General features: G+C 41.8%; 2 protein-coding genes across 4 annotated transcripts in view; one reads left to right on the top strand and one right to left on the bottom strand.

The window, feature by feature from the left end:
• pch2 (pachytene checkpoint 2 protein) overlaps nucleotides 1–13,607 on the top strand; it is a 429,043-nt gene that overhangs the window by 222,655 nt on the left and 192,781 nt on the right. The gene's annotated exons all lie outside the window — the stretch shown is intronic.
• The window catches only part of LOC139754612 (calcium-activated chloride channel regulator 1-like), a 237,715-nt gene that overhangs the window by 208,423 nt on the left and 15,685 nt on the right, over nucleotides 1–13,607 (bottom strand). The window lies entirely within an intron of this gene.

Here is a 13,607-nt window from a genome sequence, read left to right as displayed (position 1 = left end):
CCCTCCATTACGAGCAGTAAAATAATGATAATAACCCAGTCACAAAATTGATTACCCATGAGACTGCTGTCCAACATTTCCCAAGACGATCTCGAGATTACCCTGATACAAAAGCTGGGAGAATGCACCCCTAGGAATGGTGATCTCTTTCATAGCAGGGCAGCCAGCGAGAAGGGCACATGGGGTTCGGGTTACACAAAACCAACAACAAATACCAAGTTGAGTACACAGGGTTTGAACTGCACCACACCACACACCGGAACGACATGCTTGCTAGATGCTCAACACCGGAGCATTACTCCCACATTTAACGAGCATGAAGTAACTCTGCATCTGGCGAACACTGCGGCTCAGGGACAACATGAAGACAGTGAGGAAAGTCTCTTGAAACAGAAGGATATTAAAGTAATACATGCCAGATCAGTTTCTTAGCTACTGCCACAACAAATTAATCATGCACCGTTGAAGAGATGAACAACACTTGTTCGGTATGGGGATTAATACAGGGATCTGGGCAACGTGCGTTACTCTACAGAAACAAATCCACTTGGTACTCCAGGTTTTAGTCATAGCTCAGACTTGATGCTTCTTTAGTTAAACGAACTGTGATTCCGTTTCTCAACGTCATGGATTCTGAAATATATTCATTACATGAATATTGATAAATGAATGATACATACTGAAACGACGATCTATCGTTAAGGATAAAAGTAATTACCATCTTCACGAGTAAGCCGGCTGGTAATTGCTGTACACCATAATTTAGAGTCATAATTAACTTACTGCACATCAACGGTGTAAAGTATAAACAGGAACTGCGATGATCATGTTCAGGTAGACGATGCTGCTATGACCATCCACTGAAAAATGTAGACAATGAGGAGCGGCAGTGTTCGTAAGCTAACAAGAAAAGATGGAAGAACAGTTAACCGGGTACACAGGAGCAGATACATATTACGTCAAGGTGAAAGACTGTAATAAAAGCAGAGGCAGTGGTCTAACCTGTGAGAGTGTGCCATACAGTCAGCTGATAGAGAAGGGGTCCAATGAAAAGGAATGTCAGGGAAGATCATACAAGACTAGAATCAAGCAGAGGGGAATGGAGAGGTCCGCTTGGGGTGGAGGAGCAGTGGAGTGATGGGAGGTTATGCGACCTGGGTGATGACGAAAACAAATGCAAGGATACATTGGGATTACTTGACACAAAACTGAGGAGCCAGTCACTGACCTAAAGGGACTGAAGTGACGAGGGGACAAGACTCCCAGCAATGAAAATCAGGGTTTTGAGGGTTTAACCTCAAGAACGAGCAGAGAGACCTGAGTGTGTTTACCAGGTCCCACTTGGGAAGAAGAGCGAGGAAGCAGACCGCGTCGCAGGCACATCAGGACATCCTGCCAAACATTTCTCGTAACTAGCATGCTAAACCTATCACTTAACCGCAGGAGTCATCACAAACAATAGACTGCATTTAAGCTCTGTGAGCGTCATAATCTAAACGAGTTAGTACTAAAAAAAAAATCAGAAACAGCAACAGAACGATTAATTCAGTTCAGTCTGTAAATCTGAGCAGTGCTCTCGTGAAATTAGTCATCCTCTAATTAATGAGAATTCAACTTACTGTAGCAAGATCTATGATTGGAAGTTCAAGCAGTTCAAGACATAGGTCCAGACAGACGTATGAATGCCTCTTTCATTGTTAGACGATCTATGTATGATGACTGAAATATGAGGCCTTACATACATGATCTTCGATCCTGACCCAAGGATTAGCACCGTTAATAAATCTATTATGTGATGAACTAAACAAATATAGAAAAAAAAGAATGTTCGCCGCGCACTTCCTCTCTCAACAAAGTAAATACAAATAAATTCATTCCAGAATTACAGCTGTTTCAAACAACTGAGTAAATAAACCTGTGGGTAGGAGGCAGCAGAGCGCAGTATGGGATGAGAGATCATATAAACACGGAGAAGGCTAGGCATGCTTGGGCCCGCCAACACCAATATCTATTTTAGAAATTGAGGATGCTCTCCGGAAAGGTATGTTTACATTATGGTGCCATCCAGTCATCCGCTCAAGAGGCGCTGGCTAACACACCCAGCTCAGTTGCCGGGGGCTGAGGTACAAAATACGAGGGCGGTCCCCAGCAATACCAATGCAGTGCCCAAGTCCTCTGTATCATCTCTAAAGCTTTGAATCTCTTAGTTATGTCATCTTCTTCCGACCTTTCATGACGGTATATTCTTTTCAAGAAGTATCAGTTTTCCGTATTTGGCTCCCGGTGTTATAAAGAAAAAAAAAAAAAAAAAAATCATAGGGCCCTACTTAATAATAGATTTCTACCATTCCAACCAAATTTCAATCCTAAGTTTAGGATTCAACGCTAATGTTGTTTATTTACCAGAATGTTGAAGATCTGGTCCTACTTGACTATCGAGTCCTCAAGGTGAACAAGTCTGCTGTTAAGGGCAGGTCACTGTGTCGCATGATAATGATTTTGCGAACCATTACTACCATGAGCACTTAAAGACGGTAGATCTAATCTTGTCAGATCGAGAAATAAAGCACTTCAGCAACAGAGAAAATAGCATGGAAGTAAACAAATCTGGCTTAGTAAAGTGACGAGTCTCAAGAGAGAGCACTCTCACTTGATGACCTCTTGTGTGTCCTCATTCTGCAGATACTCGCGCATCATGTGCGAGTCCCCACAAATTTATTCCACAGGCAATCAGTTTTTACTAACCAGCTGCAGGGCTGGCGTGGTTTGAATGGACATGAATTCAGTCTAAGGAGCCAGATATGTAAGCTTGGAGCCTATCAAGACCCAAACTGACATAACTTTACTAATATATGAGGCTTTTCACAGAGCGAGAAGTGGTTTTAAGTAGAGAGGCATTTCCTTGCTTTTCGCAGAGCGAGCGGCGGTGAATTAGTATCTCTGAGAACGAACCAGTCTCTTGTGATATTGATTTTTATATCTTTATGTTTTGGCGTACGGTACGGACTAGCTTTAGCTGAGGAGTCCAATGAACCTAGCACATACCCCACTATTGCGATTCCACGTAACTGTGGTTCATTGTTAAGCTACAAGCCTGACCTTAAAATTCAACTCCAAAGATGCTTTTTTTTTTTAAAAAATTACGAAAAAATGGATATACAAATGCAGTTTGTTACGCCTTACTCTTCTGGCTGGGGTCGTTTAGAATATAACAAAATCAGTGAAAATTCCTGTTCATCAAATGCATCAGACATCATTTCTGGTGATATAACCAGCTGAATAAATCCTTGGATATACTGTCACATCTTACATCATCACATTATGCACAACTCACATCCATCTAAAAGGTCCCATACAATCATCACATTATGCACAACTCGCATCCATCTAAAAAATCCCATACACCTGATTACACATGGACCTTCCTGTGCGAGTACTGGCTCCGCTAGATCACACGCCCGACCTGAGCCAGTAATAAACCCCAAGATTGATTGATTTCAGCAGGTACTCCCAGTAGATTTACCGTGCACTCCATGCCCTACCTGTAAGCGGCATCGCAAAGGATTATAAAGGTCACAAAGGGTGCTTGTCAGACCCCAGTGGGCTCTTATAATTTCATTTGTTGTTACAAAACTGGGTCTTTACATAAGATTCATTACATACATTTCATTACGTACGTTACATGATCTTTCATACGGTAAGTTTTACAGACTAGACGCAAAAGGTGAATACAGTCTTAATATTTCAGGGATCACGTTATTAACAGTAATGTGTTACAACATTTCTCGTAGGTTTGTTTACACCTATCCCTAAAAGGCTTTATTTTACTCACATTTTGGGATATAGTGTTCCAGTTTGTGGCCAGATTTTTAGCCACAATTTACGTGATTGACATCTGAGATAGGCCAAAGTGCCAAAAGTACACGTAGCTTAGACTTAGTCTAGGAATTACATCTTTTAATTTGCTGATCTTATAATATTCTCCATACACATATTTTACCAGACCCCAAGAACACATAATCAACCTGTGCCAGTAGTCGCACCCTGAGAACAGACACCCGACCTGTGCCAGTAATGGTACGCCAAAAATGGGCTGTCACTGACAAGAGCCTGTGTCAGACTTAGTTCTGGCCAATCTTTACTCACACACACACACACACACACACACACACACACACACACACACACACACATACACACACACACACACTCAACCAGCAGTGTGAGTCACCTGCTGCACTCACACTTCATCAGCAGTGTGAGTTACATGCTACACTCAAACTCCACTAGTTGTGTTAGTTACCTGCCGCACTCACACTCCACCAGTAGTGTGAGTTAACTGCTTCACTCACACTCCTCCAATCGTATGAATTACCTGCTGCACTCACTCCACCAATAGTGTGAGTTACCTACTGACTCACACTCCACCAGTAAAGTTACCTGCTGCACTCACACTACCAATAGTGTGACTTTCATGCTGCACTTACACTCCACCAGTAGTGTGTTACCTGCTGCACTCACACTCCACTAATAGTGTGAGTTACATGCTGCACTCAATCCTGGCAGGATCAGTTGGCCAGACTTACGCCTGGCTTTGGATGTATTCTTAGATCTGAGTCAATATTTCTTTTTTTCCCCTCAATATACAACACAAGGCAGAGTTCAGAGCTCTGCGCACCTTGTATTAACCAGTCGTCATTTCTCCACACTCTTGTATGTTGATATCATCTATGTTTCTAAGGGGCCGAGATATTTCTCTACTCCTTAACAACAAGATTTTTCTTCTTTCTGTCATTCCAATCCACACTTGCACCGACACACACACACACACACACACACTATGTAGATATTCAGGTCCCACAGTGAGGAGAGCAGGAGCCACCTCCTTACGGGGAATGGACATACGATCCCAGCTAGACTGCTCATGCATTATTTCACCGACATGTCAACATTGATTTGTTACTTAGTCTTTTGATTTGCTGTGGTGGGATCACTAGAGGGAATGTCATAGAATGTTCTGCATAAAGTTCCCATTCGCCAGGCTGAGCAGGAAGGCCTCCCCTCCATAGAGCCCCCTTCCTATAGAGTAATTCATGCAGAGATGAATCGTTGTGAGTGATCAGTGGCAAAAAAAAAAAAAAAGCACAAATTTCATTCGTACATATTTCCTTTTTCCCGCAGCTCTGGGTGTAAGCCCTTGCAGTTTTTCTCTCCGGATATAGAAACCTTCTGATGGGCTAAAGCTGGAATACTACCCTTAGAGCTGGGGGCCACACACACCACCTAGTTTGTATGTTCTAAGAAGGGCCTCACGTAGAGAAAGTCTTTCTGGTCTTATCTCCCCCAAATTAAACCGAATGTGTCTGATGTAGCGAACCACTTTCGTCCCACAGAGACATAACGGTGTGGTCTTCTCGAAGCTTCGGGAGGTTAATGATACTGTTGTTCCCGTAGACGAATCATCTAGTTGACTGTGTTCACATACTGAAATAACACTCGTTAAAGAAACCGTATTGTCCCTACTTTATAACACCCTGTACCAAATTCTTTCCATAAGGTAATCGTATATGTGAACGTGAGGAAAGTCTGGGATTAATGAAAAGGTCCTCTGCAAGATAAGGTTTATCATAAACGATGAAAATTATTCATTAGTTTCGCTGAATGTAACAGATGTAATACCCTAACGTTACTTCCATCTGCCAAATTGGAAACCCTTTTCTCAACATGTGAAAAGATTAAACCTCGAGCCTTGGGCCGCATTCTCTACAACTGTAGCTCCATTTGTCATCGAATTCCTGTGGATTGTAAGTTTATTTGAAAGTCTGTAGGACGATCCTATTAAAGCACTCGTCTAGTAGCAATATCATGTTTACTAAGAGTACTCTTCAAACTACTTGCGTGGTAAGGTACATCAGACGTAGCCCATCAAAACAAGGATAATAAAAAAAATAAACATGAAGGACATTTAGAGGAACAGACAAATTCATTTTATCGTTAGATACTATCAAGACCGTGAGGAACAGTGAAAGGTTCATGCATTCAGGCAGCGGCTACTTTGAAGTGTTTCCACAATGACGCTGTTGAACTAATCTGCGCTGAATACAGCAAGAAGGGGATCCTCACCCAGTGCTGTATCGGCTTGGTGGATCTTAAATCTGAAGTGGACCACACTCCAGCAATAAAAAGAACTTCCTGATTTAAATCTTAACATATGTGAAAGTATCCGCTTGTGCATGTTCCTGCAGGATGATCCTCCCACCACTAGTTAAGATAATACATGCAGCCAAGGATTTCACTTCTTGCAGTAGTGGTGCAGTTGCACACCAGGATCTGGGTTGCATGAAATTAATGAGTCTGGCGCGCGCGACGCTTTTTGTGGAGCGAGCCGACGCATTTTATTGCTCACGAGGAAGAGATGAATCCTGCGTGTCAGCACCAAGGAGGGCGGGCGGGCGCGTCCAGAGTGGCAGGAGCGACATGCGCGCATGCTCAGAACGCCCTGGCCCTCCCACACACTCTGCGGTAACCATGTGGTAATACCTAGACTCCAAACAAACCATAATTCTCAAAAACGCTTTGATCAAGACAAACGTCACATGAAGTGTCTGTAACAGCTTTGGTATACAGTAATAGTGAACACTTTCCAAGTCTTTGCGCCACTGAATATTGATTTATAAGTGATTATATACGTCTGCAACGAAAACTAACATCATACTCTCCACATTCATAGTCTCTTACATGGTTGAGGGAACTGAATACATTGCTGACTTATAGACCTATAGAAAGAATGAGTGGGAGGCTTGAGAAAGAGGATACGTGTTAGAAGTGGAGGGGACATTAAGCAGGGGGAGACGAACCTCGAGATGAACGGATTTTGTGGAAAAGATTTTGAGTGCTCAAAACTTGGACATGTAGGGGATGAAAGGCATGGAGGGGAGAGAGTGAACTGGAGCAAGTGTGGTATACAAGGGGCGACGTGGTATCGATGGATTTAGCCAAGGCATATGGAGCACCCGGGGGAAACCACAAAGAGGTCTATGAGGCCTGGCTTAGGATAGGGGGCTATGGCTTCGATGCATTACACACGAAGCCGGAGACTGGATGGGAACGAATAAGGACTTCGTCTGTTCTGGCGCCACCTCGCTAACGCAGGAAACGGCGAACAAGAATGAAAGAAATACATATATACATCTTTATGTGCCTATTTGTTAATTTAATCTCCTTTCCCATTTACATGTGGTGGATCCAGTGCAATCCACACCACAGTCAACACACGATACATCATCGTCATCCCTGCTCTTATCCCATCTTGATGCATATCGCATCTCTCCCCATAAAGTAATCGTCTCACGTTCACATCCTAACTCCCTCAACCCAAGTACAGGCCGCCAACACCATAATGGTGAGCCTTTTCTCAAAGTCGCACCTCTACCCACACGTCACTGGGTCGACACTCATGGTTGTGACCATATATGGAGCAGCCTTTCACTTGTTTGTTCTCTGCTCAGTTAACGTATTTACTGTCCTTGGCTGTGGCGTCATTTACTCGAGGCCTTTACCCGGCACAAGTAATTCATTAATGATACAAAATCATTTGAAATTTATGTAACTCGTGTATTATTATGGTATTTATCAAAGTTCAATAATGTACAGTCTCAGAGCTTGGCAGGAAAAACTAGTAATTTCTTTGATATAAAAAGATTTTCACAAAATAGGCAATGAGTGGATAACTCATACGAAGGAAGTAATACTCATGCGGTCACACGCAGGTCTTAAAAAGCAACTGTTTGATATATATATATATATATATATATATATATATATATATATATATATATATATATATATATATATATATATAATCCCTTACAAAAATATTGGTGCTTACTTCAAAGCTTAATTTTTAATGTTTCAAACTGCCATAATATTACTTTACATCAGTGGCTGCCAACCTCATCAAGAGGTTCAGACGTGCGATACATTTCGAGAAGGACGTGGTATATAGCCTCTGGGCAGTTTTATTTAGGCAGAACGCTACCCCGGCACATCAGGTTTGCTAAAGGGTGCTTTATATTGACAAGATTTATTAGTGAAATAAAAAAAGATCTAACAAAATAGTCACCACTAATAAGTAGCTTTTGCCTTACACTGAGGCCAACGGGTACATCAGCCGGAAAAGGCTAGGAACCACTGCCTCACTTCATCGCCATATTTGACCATCCACCTGTACTCTGCACATTTGTTTACAACAATGAGAACCGAACCAGCAGCTGAGCGTTCAAGGCGAGCACCTCTGCAACGGATTTAGAGTAGCATACTCGTGGGTACAGTACATCTCTTGTGTATCACATTGCAGAAGCAGAGCCAGCGGTGTTACCTTCCTCGTGGCTGGTCGAGACAATCCCTACTGACTCATCAGATGCCCTTTTGATTAAGTGCCATTACTGGCTCTCAACGGTGTAAGATTTCGTCGAAATGAATGTTTAAATTGATGCCCACGTGTCTCATGGCAGAGATGGAAGGGGGAAAAGAAGAGGGAAGGGTTGCAAAGAAGGAGGGATAGGGAGAATAAGACTGATAGATGTTAGAAAGACGGGCTCAAGAATATAAGGAAAAAGGAGGAACTATGGAAAGAAAGTAGAAAGCAGAATGTGAGGGACAATAGAAAAAAGGAAACGGACTGAAGAAGAAAGGGATAGAAAGAGGAAAGGAGGAAAGAAAAGGAAAGATTATGATGAAAAGCGAAGATGGAAAGGAGGAAAAGATTAAAGGGGTGGTGAGAGAAGACGGGATGAAAGAATACAGAGGAAGAAGGATAAAGGACAAGGAGACAGGAATGCAAGGAAGGTGGGGCTGGAAGAAGGTAGAAAAAGAGGAGAGAGTCCTTCAAGAAAGGAATGTCCTTGTTGATGATATTAAGGCCTGTCTGGCCTGCGGTTGACAGCCTCAGCTAAACAGACACGCCACAAGTGAGCCCAAGTTGTCATCTTGACGTAAGTTAAAGACATCAGATACCGGCTTCACCCAGAAGCAACCTCTTATGTAAAAGACGTGTCTCGAGTCATATGAAAGCGTAGTCTGTTTCATGTACCTGGCATATTTTCAAATGTACAAAAATCCTGTCCACCCTTAATTTGAATAATTAAAAAAAATCAGTAGAACTTTTTACATATTTGGTCAGTTGAATTTTCTTACAAAAAAAGGTTTTTGCACATGTATTGTGTGTATTACTTATGTCATCCGTTACATGATTGTTTCTAATCTTGTCCATGAAATCATAGCAAACGGCTGATTAAAGCTACTGATGAATGACTTGTCCTCTAAATCATTTCAAAAGAAAGTGAAGATGAAACACTGCCTTAAAGAGACACAGGAACACTCAGCTGCTGCTCGTGTAACAAGAAAACAAATCCATTAGTCAAATATGACGTCACTATCTTGAATTCTCTTCACAGTTCACAAAAAAACTCCATGGAAGACTTTGACTTACGGAGCGTAATCTGTGAAGGCATTACCCGCTTTCTTTTTGTGAACCATCTTTTTATTGAACGTACCGTGTATTGCAAAAACGGTGTAATGCACACAGTTTAAATTACAATGTCCATAGTTACCTGCAGAAGTCTCTAGAAGGAAGACCTGATTAACTTTTTTTCTAAAAGAGGTCTCTTCGTTGTATATCAGTTGACTTATACTTCTTTCTTGTATCTCCCCTGATGATGTGATTATTACACGAAAGTACACTTAGGAACTTATTGTGTCATTTTCCCCGTGGACTCATAGGAATATATATATATATATATATATATATACACACACACACACACACCATTTCCCGCGTCAGCGAGGTAGCGCCAGGAACAATGATAAAATAGCCTCGTTTGCTCACATCTACAACCTAGCCGTCATGTATAATGCTGTGAAACAGCCTCCTATTCAAAATCAAGTCCCGCAGTTCGGCTCATTGAGAGCACATCGTCCCTTGTGTATCACATCAGTCTAGTGTGGTCTGTCCCTTGCACGCTTCGTACCCTCCCGTATTTTCAGATCCCGAGCCTTCAGGGGATTTTTAACCACATCCCTCCACCTCCTCTTTGGTTTCCCACTTTCCCTTGTTCCCTCCACATTTGACATGTATACCCTCATAGACATCCTTTCCATATGTCCAAACCATTTCAGCACATTCTTTTCAGCTTTCTCATACATACTCCTCCTACCTCTCCTCTCCTTTACGCTATCATTTCTTATTCAATCAACCCATCTCACACCACATACTGTCCTAAAAGATTTGATCTTCAACACTTCAACCCACTTTACAATTTTGCATTAGAACCCCACCACTCGCATCCATGCAGCACTGACGGGACTGCTATATCATCAAACATACCCAACTTTGCCCTTAAAGACAGTGCCCTCTCTTTCCACACATTCCTCAATGTACCTAGAACCTTTGTTCCCTCACCCACCCTACGGCCCTTCAGCTCCCGTGGGTCCATCCGCTGCCATTTCCACTCCAAGGTATCTAAGACACTTCACATCCTCCAAATTCTTCACCATTTCATCCATATACAAATCAAACGGCCACTTTTATTTTTACCCACATCAGTCTGAAGCTCACTTCCTGATACACTTTTATACATATCCACAACTTCAGCAGCGGTGCTACCCCTTCTTTAGCTATCGCCCTCACACTAATCCCTGATTTCACCCCTAAAACATTCTTCCGCTTTCCCCTTTAGCTTTGTTTCTCACAGAACCAGAACAATCAGGTTCCTCTCCTCAAACTACTACCTATCACTCATGTCTCATCTTGGTAATATCTGCACACATTCAGCCCCAGAGCCAGAGTCTTCGGGGAGGATTATTACCCCTCGCTTGGCTTCTTCATGTTCCAACGCTTAGAAATTAAAAATCATGGAGGGAAGGGTTTCCGGAAACAGCCCTCTCCATCTGCCTCCTTCAGTCGCCTTCTACGACACATGGAATACGTGGATATTCTTTTTCACCCCTATCCCCATATATATATATATATATATATATATATATATATATATATATATATATATATATATATATATATATATATTATACATATTCGCCATTTCCCGCAAAAGTGAGGGAGCGTAAAGAACAGAGGACTAAGCCTTAGAGGGAATATCCTCGCTTGGCCCCATTCTCTGTTCCATCTTTTGGAAAATTAAAAACGTAAGGGGAGGATTCCCAGCGCCTTGCTCGCTCCCCTTAAGTCGCCTTCTACGACACGCAGGGAATACTTGGGAAGTATTCATTCTCCCCTATCCCCAAGGATAATTTTTTTTTTCAAACTATTCGCAATTTCCCGCGTTAGCAAGGTAGCGTTAAGAACAGAGGACTGGGCCTCTGAGGGAATATCCTCACCTGGCCCCCTTCTCTGTTCCTTCTTTTGGAAAAAAAGAAATATATATATATATAAATAAATAAATTAATATATATATATATATATATATATATATATATATATATATATATATATATATATATATATATATATATGTATTGGTTCTCAGTGAATGTAGGTTTGCGGCAGGGGTGTGTGATTACTCCATGGTTGTTTAATTTGTTTATGGATGGGGTTGTTTGGGAGGTGAATGCAAGAGTTTTGGAAAGAGGGGCAAGTATGTAGTCTGTTGTGGATGAGAGAGCATGGGAAGTGAGTCAATTGTTGTTCGCTGATGATACAGCGCTGGTGGCTGATTCATGTGAGAAACTGCAGAAGCTGGTGACTGAGTTTGGTAAAGTGTGTGAAAGAAGAAAGTTGAGAGTAAATGTGAATAAGAGCAAGGTTATTAGGTACAGTAGGGTTGAGGGTCAATTCAACTGGGAGGTAAGTTTGAATGGAGAAAAACTGGAGGAAGTACAGTGTTTTAGATATCTGTGTGTTGATCTGGCAGCGGATGGAACAATGGAAGCGGAAGTGAATCATAGGGTGGGGGAGGGGGCGAAAATTCTGGGAGCCTTGAAGAATGTTTGGAGGTCGAGAACACTACCTCGGAAAGCAAAAATGGGTATGTTTGAAGGAATAGTGGTTCCAACAATGTTGTATGGCTGCGAGGCGTGGGCTATGGATAGAGTTGTGCGCAGAAGGAGATGTTTAAGGACAATATGTGGTGTGAGGTGGTTTGATCGAGTAAGTAATGGAAGGGTAAGAGAGATGTGTGGAAATGAAAAGAGTGTGGTTGAGAGAGCAGAAGAGGGTATTTTGAAATGGTTTGGTCACATGGAGAGAATCAGTGAGGAAAGATTGACCAAGAGGATATAAGTGTCAGAGGTGGCGGGAACGAGAAGTGGGAGACCAAATTGGAGGTGGAAAGATGGAGTGAAAAAGATTTTGAGTGATCGGGGCCTGAACATGCAGGAGGGTGAAAGGCATGCGAGGAATAGAGTGAATTGGAACGATGTGGTATACCGGGGTCGACGTGCTGTCAATGGATTGAACCAGGGCATGTGAAGCGTCTGGGGTAAACCATGGAAAGTTCTGTGGGGCCTGGATGTGGAAAGGGAGCTGTGGTTTCGGTGCATTAATACATGACAGCTAGAGACTGAGTGTGAACGAATGTGGCCTTTGTTGTCTTTTCCTAGCGCTACCTCGCACACATGAGGGGGGAGGGGGTTGTTATTCCATGTGTGGCGAGATGGCGATGGGAATAAAGGCAGACAGTATGAATTATGTACATGTGTATATATGTACATGTCTGTGTGTATATATATATATATATATATATATATATATATATATATATATATATGTATACACTGAGATGTATAGGTATGTATATTTGCGGGTGTGGACGTGTATGTATATACATGTGTATGTGGGTGGGTTGGGCCATTCTTTCGTCTGTTTCCTTGCGCTACCTAGCTAACGCGGGAGACAGCGACAAAGCAAAATAAATAAAATGAATATATATATATATATATATATATATATATATATATATATATATATATATATATATATATATATATATATATATATATATTAAAAACACTATGGACGAGCGACTAACTAGAAATAGCGCACTGCAAAGCTACAGGACCTCGCCCAACTTAACACCCAGATCTCGGTTACGAATGGCCAAGTTACGGCCAGGCGCTTATGGTGTGATGACAGCCGCACAGTACTTTCTCAAGCCATATGTACTTACTGACAATCATACGCGTGAGCATAGAAACTCAGTTTCATACCAAATTTATATCGGTTATATTTTCCTTTCGCGTGGTAAAAAGTACAATTTCTTTCTTATTCAACACATAAGGAAGTAGAAGTGAAACCTACTCACTGAAGTACTAGGGGCGTTGCCCTTAACTATATAGTACATAGCAACCTTGCGCTTAGTCAATCTCGCGGCCAGTATTAACAGCATGTGTAGGTAGAGGCGCAGCAGTGAGTGCAACCCGTCACAATAGTCGCGGTCTACTGATCTGCCCAAAGCTTATGACTTCAAAAGTTCTTGATGATTATTGATAAGACAAACTACATGTTGAAATTGCGGAAGTACTGGTATACGAAGTATTCCTCAGAATTTCTCACAGGTAATAAATAATACATAATCAGAATCAACATTGATGTA

The sequence above is a fragment of the Panulirus ornatus genome, chromosome 17 (genome assembly GCF_036320965.1).
Source record: "Panulirus ornatus isolate Po-2019 chromosome 17, ASM3632096v1, whole genome shotgun sequence".
Taxonomy (NCBI): domain Eukaryota; kingdom Metazoa; phylum Arthropoda; class Malacostraca; order Decapoda; family Palinuridae; genus Panulirus; species Panulirus ornatus.
The sequence above is the reverse complement of the archived record's forward strand: the minus strand, read 5'-3'. Positions and strand labels throughout refer to the sequence as shown.